The following is an 8,608-nucleotide window of genomic DNA, read 5'->3' as shown; positions in this document are numbered from 1 at the left end:
TGGAAATCCAGCATATAACAGAGAACAGTTTTAGACTATTCTCCTGCTGGTTTTCATACTGTGCAGTATGAAATTAAGACAATAACTGTGGGTGTGCTTGGATCAATAAAATGATCTAGTTCAGCATTCTATTTTCTGAGTATCAGTATCCACAGGGAGGTTTATGTGTAAGGCATAAGAACAATATCAATACCAGATGCCAATGCCCAACTTCTGGAAATCAGGTATACTGCCACTGATCATTGGAGTTCACAATTCATATTTTTCCAAGATTGGCATATCATCCTTATAGTAGTATTTATTTCCAGTGACATGTTAATTAGTGGCTTCCTGCAGCAAGGAATGTCGTCATTAATTCTGCATTGTGTGAAAAAGTACCTCATTCTGTTGCTTTTGCTTCTCAACCTCTTAGAAAACCTCAGCAGAGCATCTTTGTATTTGAGGCAAGGAGCAAGCTAAAAACTAGAGTAGCTGTTGACCTCTTGTAGTCTTGCTTTAGTCTACAGCAATTGTAATATCCAGGGGGGGAAAACACTTTATAATTCTTGTGCCGCTTCTTTGGAAGTACAGATGAGTAAAATAGGCAGTCTACAGTTGCAAAAGTCTATGTCAGACCTACTACAGATGTGCATTTTGTACAACTTCCAAGTCCAAAAAGCAAATAGCTCCAGTAACAGTGATGTTTGACCTGAACATGCACCAGGATTTTTTTTATCTTTTTCCTCTCTTTTTTTAAAAAAAGAGCTGACGCAAGTATGACAAATGGAGGTGTTCGGTTATCTTCATTGATGATTGGTTTATCTGATACACTCCCATTTGTTTTAAATCGTTGTCTAGCTCTGGAAGGTCTTAAATGAGAAAACTCTGAAAGACAGGTGTAATTTTTAAATTAATAAGTTATATCTTGGTGTGGAAACAAGAGAAAGAAAGAAAGAAAGAAAGAAAGAAAGAAAGAAAGAAAGAAAGAAAGAAAGAAAGAAAGAAAGAAAGAAAGGTATTTTTGCAAGATTCATTATTCTTTTAAGTAAGGGGATCTAAAAATGAATATGAAATTAACAATTCACATTTAAATACAAAAGGGTTAAAAATATTCAGTAGCAGATTTTATATGGTTATTTTTACTGCCAAATGTTCTTCAACAGTTGGAATTGACTTTGCACGTGGGGGGGGGGTGTAGAAATTCCATACAATCTTTATTCTAAATTCTGAGATAATTTAGCTATCATTGGCTAGATTCAATTTATGTAGCCAATTATTACATTCATAATTGACAAAAGAAAAGGGGAGGTTTTAATTTTGCTTATCTTATCATGGAGGTCACGGAGCTTTTCATCTTCAAAAATGTTAATGATTTATTTCCCAGAAGGGAGTGCCTTTGTGGCTCTCATTGAAATCTTGTCTGCAGTGTGATTGGCAAATTAATGCAAGTAATAGCGAGTTAAATTCCCATCAATCTAGAAACTGAAAATGATTAGGTCCAATTTATTTGCGTCTCTGTTTCCTTGTGCTTTCTTCATGGAGCCCAAGACAGTATACAGGAGTTTCCTGGGTGGTCTCCCATTCAGTTGCTGATCAGACCAGAACCAGCTTACAGGTAGTTTCGACAAAATTGCTGTCTCCAGGCGATACCCCAAACCAATGGAATTTAGTTCCATGGAAGTCCATACTGTACCTGTAAAAACATGCAAGATTTACAACCTGCAAACATGGATGTTATCAAATCTGTGCCTTGATAATTAGGTATGCTCTTCAGGAAGTGGGGCCCAACTCTTCATTGTACAGTATTTAAAGGAATGTAATATTTCTGCGGATGTGGTTTCCACTAGGGCTGGCGCACCCATAAGGCAAGGTGAGGCATCTGACTCAGGTGGCAGGATCCATAGGGGCAGCAGATTTAGCCTGCAAAGAATGCATCACCTGCTGCTGCTGCTGCCGCCGCCACTGCCGCCACCATGGTAGCATTGGAGGCCGGGTCTGCTATTTCCTCTGCAGCCCCCCCCCCATATGCCACCTGTACAGCATGCTCTTGGCAAACAGGAGGCCCTTCTGGTGTCCTCCCAACCTTGCTCCTAATGTAGATCTTTATTCCCCACTTGCTCTTCACATACCCCTTTTTCCCTGGTGGGGAGAACACCATTTTGCGGTTTTGCCTGGATACTACAGACAGCTTGCAGAACCCATGGCCAGGGGCAGATTTTGGTAATCTTTGGTAATATGGCATGCTGAGTGAGGCTAAAATTTCATGGCCCCCCCCCAATGCTTCTTCTCAGTTATGGATTTTTCAACTTTGCGCCCCATTGGCTTGGCTTCCTATGTAGGGGAACGTCAAAGCTCCAGGAAAGCTATTCCTCCCCTGGTTGCACCAAGAGCAGAGGAAACAAAGTAGAGTCCTTTTTAATGAGTTTTATTCAATCCTAATAGCGAGAGACAAAAGAATGCAACAAGCTTTAACAACGGTGTTGCTCCAAACTGGGCTCCTCCTCCCTCCTTTCTAGCAACAGCACCTTCCTTTACGGTGGCCACTCGTGATCAAATGTCTTTGAGTCCTTTGTTCCTGTACTCTTAACAAACACCACGTTCTGAGAGATCTCTCTATGAGCTGTGACTTTCCTCAAACCCCTCAAAGCTCTGCTGTAAATCAAGGCTGTCTCCCTCTTCTCCTGCAACATCTCCTCCTCCATCTCCTCCTCCATCTCGCCCTCTTCAGTTCGATCCCTGATAGGGAACTGCTTGAATCCAATGCTGCCATGGCTCCAGATAACTCCTAGATTGTGCAGTTCCAGGATATGCCTACATAATCCTTCCACCTCCTTTGAAACCAGATGGGGTATACACCTAGGAAGCTCCTATAACTAAATGGTCTTTCAACGTATCATTGCTTTGTGTTGAGGCCTCCATACCGGACGAAATATATAGCTTGCATTGATGATACATGAACGTAAAAAAATGCTATACTCCAGGCATGTCCAACAGGTCGATCACAATCTACTGGTCGATCGTGGGGTGCTTCTGGCTGATCCTGGTTGATCGTGGGATCCTTAGCGATTGGCAACCCCCCAAAAACCCTCCCTAAAAAAACAGTTCAACAGCTGTAGCCAACCCACCCTAAAGAAAGCTCAAAAACTCTGGTCAATCCTCCCTAAAAACAGCTCAACAACAACTCTGGTCAAAGCTCCCCTTCCGCCCAATGACAATGGGTAGATCACTGCCAGATTATTATTTTTTATAGTGGGAGTAGATAGCTCTCTTGGGAGTTGGACATACCTGCTATACTCCATTTCAACAGCTTCAGGGTTTGCACGCACCAGCAAGGATTGTGGAGTTGTTAAGGTTTACTCAAGCTCTCCCTGAATCTGTTTACACAGCTAGAGCATCCCAGGCAATTGTACAGCCCTTCCTATTCATGCTCCTATTGACCCACCATCTTGGGTCAATCTCAGGTCACCATGTGCCTGCTATGAGTTTTGAACTCTGTCTGATGGCCTCAGTTACACTGTCAGGGTCACCTCTCCTGTGATGGACAGAGGACAGGCAAGTGACCATGTTCCTAAGAGGCATTTTACTTCCTTTGAACTCAGTTTAGTTCGATTCTGTAAGCAAATCCAAGACAGAAGCAATTGAAGTGTTTCTCAGGTTGGAATCACACACTATAGGAAACAAGTCCTCCGTTTCATTGTTGGACTAAAACAATATTGGCCTGAATCCAGCTTTTAATTTTATTCAGCTAGTTGCAGAGACAACTGGTGACCACATATGGGATGCACAACTTGCGTCCACATTGCAGAATGCACTCAGAAAATTCAGTATGCCCCAGATCAGCATTGGGATATGGGTACACATCCAAGTGTGCACTGATTTGCAAGTAAATCGGATGTGCACAACAAAGACTGTGCAAGGATCTGCCTTGCTAGATTGTAGCGAGCATTTTTTTTCCTAATGCATTTTGTAAACCAGGGCTCAGCTAAATTGGAAAAACAAAAAGAAAACATTATAAATGCATTATAACATTGTGACACCAGGTGGTGCAGTAGAGCTGAAATTGAAACTTCATGAAATGACCCATTGTGAACTTTAAAACGGTTTTTTTTTGGGGGGGGGTGTTTTAGAGTGTTTTTATAGCTATGTAGATGCAGTCCCAAAGCTATAGCAAAAAATAGTTAAATAAATACTAATTGTCTATTATATATTACCCAAAATCTTTCTCTTGAATAATGTCAGTAAAAAAAGAATTTAGCTATTTTTCTTCTGGAAGTTTAATAATTTGAACAATTTTTGTGGTTACTTGGATTTGGGGACTTTTTAGCTTTTTTCCTTTAAGCTTTCTTTCAGCTGGCATTTTACTTTCAGATATGCTTACTGTCCTTTTAAGTTTAGATACAGATTTTGAATATGCATCGGATCATAATGCAATGTCATTCTGTTTGCCAGAGGACAAAATAGCATGGCAAAGGTAACATAATTTTGTGTTGCTCTAACTGGAGTTCCTTGTATCTCAGCAGTCAGTCCTCTGAAATGTTAGCCTGACTAGCTTTCTCTGACCTAATGCCAGATTAGGGGATCACTCTCACACAGCGACTGGAGTGATCACACAGAAAGCCATATGCAGTTTGCCCGTCTCTGGTAGGAAACTATATCAAATAGCATGGTGTTTTTTCCTTATTCTTTTCTTTAAAAATGATACTGCAGATTTTAAATAACAGGCTTTGCTATCTGCTTTTCAATCTGAAGTCTTCTTTAACTTCTAGCCACTGGATGGATACTGGAAAATATGCTAATGTTCTTTGTACGTCAACTCTTCAGTGTTTTCATGCTATAAATAAATATATGACAGGACATTTGTTGGGAACGGCATGTTTACACTCAACAAAATGGTGACAGTTTTCTCGTTGTCGAGTGACTAATATTCCATGTTGAAAAAATATGAAATTCTTATTAAACGTGGGGCTAAAGAAATTACAACTGCTTGTGCTGCTGAGATTTCTCATAATAACATTCAGTTATGCAACATTTTGAATGCCATTTTGAATACTAAAATATATATGGGACTCTCAAGTTTATGGGACTTCATTTCTGGAACACTATATCCAATTAATGTGTTATACTGGCAGATATAGAGTTGAAGTGTTGATAGTTTCTTGGCGAACAACTATGTGATTCTGTTTCTTTGCCTGTGGTTATTCTCAGCAATAACCATGATTGTAAGTAATTGAATATTTCTTAAGCCATTGAAAAATGTGCCATTCAATAGGAATTAGAGTTTAGCATGTTCAGTATCTGTGCATTTGCATCAGGAATGTAAACTGCTATCAGTGTCAATTAATTACAAATGCTAATCAAAATGACCATGTCTGTAATAGATAGATAAAGATATAGGTATTTAAAAAGAAACAGATGCAAATAATAATGAGCGCTCACACCTCCTTTTGTGGGCGCCCTTTGCAGGACCACGCACAGCACCCCTGAGCCATGTGGGACTTACCAGCTGGGTGGGCTGGCCCACCTCCCTGTCGCCTTAGTCGTTCAGGGTTCCCACCAAACCCCAGTTAAACCTATCAGAGGCTCGTTCGGTGGTGGGACCAGCCGAGCAGACCTGAATGGGCAGGCTTCCCATTGGTCCACTTGAGACTCCCCTATCCTATTAACCCCGAGAAGCCCCAGTTCCCCGGCTGGGGGTTGGGAGAGATACACGACCATTGCCTCAGCCAAGGTCTTCCTACATCTGAAAGGTTTAATAAAGTTGTGGCCAACTTAAAATTCCATAACATGTTGTCACGAGTTACAGGGAGGTAGCCGTGTTGGTCTGATGTAGTCAAAACAAAATTTAAAAAATCCTTCCAGTAGCACCTTGGAGACCAACTAAGTTTGTCATAGGTATGAGCTTTTGTGTGCATGCACACTTCTTCAGATGTTGTTACGAGTTATTATTCCTTCTGGTGGTCTCTCGGGGTCGGGGGGTCTCCGCCTGGGCACGCAATATATTATTTCATCAAATAGATGATGGGTAGTTTTGTGCAGGCACCTTGAGTTGATGGATTTGTGGGTGATTTGGATATAACAATTTTATTGAAATTGTGGTGTTGGTAAAATGGGGAGGAAGAGAATCAGGTGTGCCATCTTGAGCTCATCTGGGGAAAGGTAGGAAAGTAAATGATGATGATGATGCCCTTCAGTCAAGTGCTGCAATCCTATTTAATGCAGGGCTTCACATGAATTCTGAAATACACAGGGAGCTGCTGCTGCGCATGTGGATTCCCCATTCACATCAGTGAAAGGAACTGACCCGTGTAGGCATAAATAATGTTTGATCATGCCTGACTACGTCAGTCTCTACATCAGGGCAGCTATACTGCATCTCTTTCAGATGGATTTTTGCAGTCCACCTGTACCCACCCATGCATTACACTTAATATCATACATTTGTATGGCTCTTTCAGGTGTTTAAACTGCTTCACATGTGTGACCTACCTGTAAGCCTTATAACAACTCATTAGGGCAAATCACTATTTCTGATATTGTGGATGGGGACATGAAGATGTGTCAGTCTTGAGTGAATCCTACCTCACAGCTAGAAGCCAGAAATGGGAAAACATTAAGTTCTTACCATGGTATTTTATTCAATATTCACAGAGAGAGACGGATGATGCCGACTCTCAGATAATGGCATTGCTCTGAGCAGGGCCGGCCCTAAGGCAAGGCTGGGTGGCGCAATGCGCTAGGGGCCAACGCGCCAGACAGCCACACTGGGAAACGGGGGGGGCACTGGAAGGATCTTTGCGCCACGGTGCCAGATATGCTTAAGACGGCCCTGGCTCTGAATGAAGTCCCACCCCTCTGTCTCCCCTATGCTATGTCACCCCTGCACCGGCTAAGCTGTGCTTTCTGCCTCTGAGCTTTCTGTTCTACTACTCTCAATGCTCATCTGGTCCTGGGAGGTGGGTCAGGAATGCTTTCCAAAGACACTGAGTCTGTCAGCTCTCTCTCTCCCCTGGTGCTTCTTCTTCTTCCTGCTGCTCTCCCAATATTTCCCAGCTTCTTCCCTCTGCAGCCTCTGAACTATGACATTCTACAAACCACTGTTCTAAATCTATACTGTCCTCCTCTTATCGGGAATGTTCAGGAAGAGGGAGGGCGGCCCTCACCATTCCTCCTCAGTCCAGTCCCTGACAGGATGAGAGCAAGAGTGATTCAATAAAGTCACTTAGAGAGTTTGTGGCAGAGACAAGATTCAAACAGCATGGTTTCCAAGCCACTAAACTACAGTAACTCTCTGCCAGAGATGAGTGGCCAGGAGCCCCAGACATGAAGAGAAAGTGCAAGGCAATGGGTCAGTCAAAGAGGAGATTCACCTTGGAAGGTTCCCAAACCCTCCAATCTACCTATGTGTGCACTGTGACCCAGTTCACAGATAATGCTCCACCAACCTGTGGATTAGTGTAAACAAGCAAATGCACAGCTTCCCAGAGAGAAGATTATACAGTAGTCACATCGTTCCTCATCCAGTCCTGGTCCTACTGTAAGTGAAGCCACGGGTTGCCTTAATGTTCACTCTGAGCCCAGACTCCATGGTTTATCTTGCTACAAGTTATGGCAAAGGTTTGTTCTGTGGTTGGTCTAGGGAAGATCAACCACAAACCTGGGTTTGAATGTAACACTAAGCCAAACCATGGTTTAGCTCACAGCAGTGCAGCAGCAGTAGAATTGGGAGAGGAGCAAAGTGGCCTTGGTCTTCTCTCCAAGAGCCCACATTTTCTCATTGCTTCTAAGTCATGGTTAGTATTACCTGAGAACTGGGTTCTATTTATCTGAAGAATACAGCAAATTGTAGGACAGAGAGGTGATGGATTGGGAGTTAGAGTAGATTGACCTGACTGAAAAACAGATAGCAACTACTCAAAGACAAAAGAAATGGGAAATTAGAGAGTAGCTGGAGATGTCCTGAGCAGGAAAGGCACCTACTGTTTCTGTAAACAAAAGTATAACACAACTGGTCATAGAACTGGGGAAGCTGGAACTGTGGGTGGAGCAGCAATAATAAAGTTTATTTGGGGATTCAGAGTTTGTGGTGTCTTGACTGACCACAACGATTAATGATATTTGGGCACAGTGGGCCACTCCAGACATCCTTCCCACCAGAGTACCAGAGTATCCCTCCGGATAGCAACAATTTGGTAACGTTGCAGAAGCATCACAAAATAACTAACAAGGCAGAATAATGTGTGGACGGTGCAGTATAAATTCACAACCAGCACATTAGTGGCATGTTGCAGAATACAATCACCAAAAAGCCACCAGTTTGAGAGGGCCCAAAGTCCATATGAGGATAAAAGGAAGGGATTTAGACACCTGAGAGACTTTCACCCTGGTCTCATTGGAACTTAGGCTCAACTAAATGGGAGAATGGAGGAAATAAATAAATGTGGGTGAATCAGTCATGTCTGCAGCCTTTTGTGCCTTTGTAGATTGCACTAGTTCCCTTTGACCTTGCAGTTTATCCTCACTGAGTTCAATCTTTGGATATTTCACTTGCCTCAGCTGTGGTGTTGCACAACTCTTTGTCACTGGGCATTCTTCATCTCAGAGAGGATGTTATCTAACTGACCAAATAGAT

General features: G+C 42.4%; 1 long non-coding RNA gene across 1 annotated transcript in view; it reads right to left on the bottom strand.

Moving 5' to 3' along the window:
* Positions 1 to 1,326: 1,326 nt before the first annotated feature.
* LOC148684570 (uncharacterized) overlaps positions 1,327 to 8,608 on the bottom strand; it is a 35,997-nt gene continuing 28,715 nt past the window's right edge. The window contains exon 3 of the long non-coding RNA XR_015951758.1: positions 1,327 to 1,672. This is a non-coding gene — a long non-coding RNA (uncharacterized LOC148684570). The remainder of the gene's footprint in view (positions 1,673 to 8,608) is intronic.

Source organism: Zootoca vivipara, chromosome 9 (assembly GCF_965207765.1).
Source record: "Zootoca vivipara chromosome 9, rZooViv2.hap1.1, whole genome shotgun sequence".
Lineage (NCBI taxonomy): Eukaryota > Metazoa > Chordata > Lepidosauria > Squamata > Lacertidae > Zootoca > Zootoca vivipara.
Note: the sequence above shows the minus strand (reverse complement) of the source record. Positions and strands in the feature narration are given on the sequence as shown.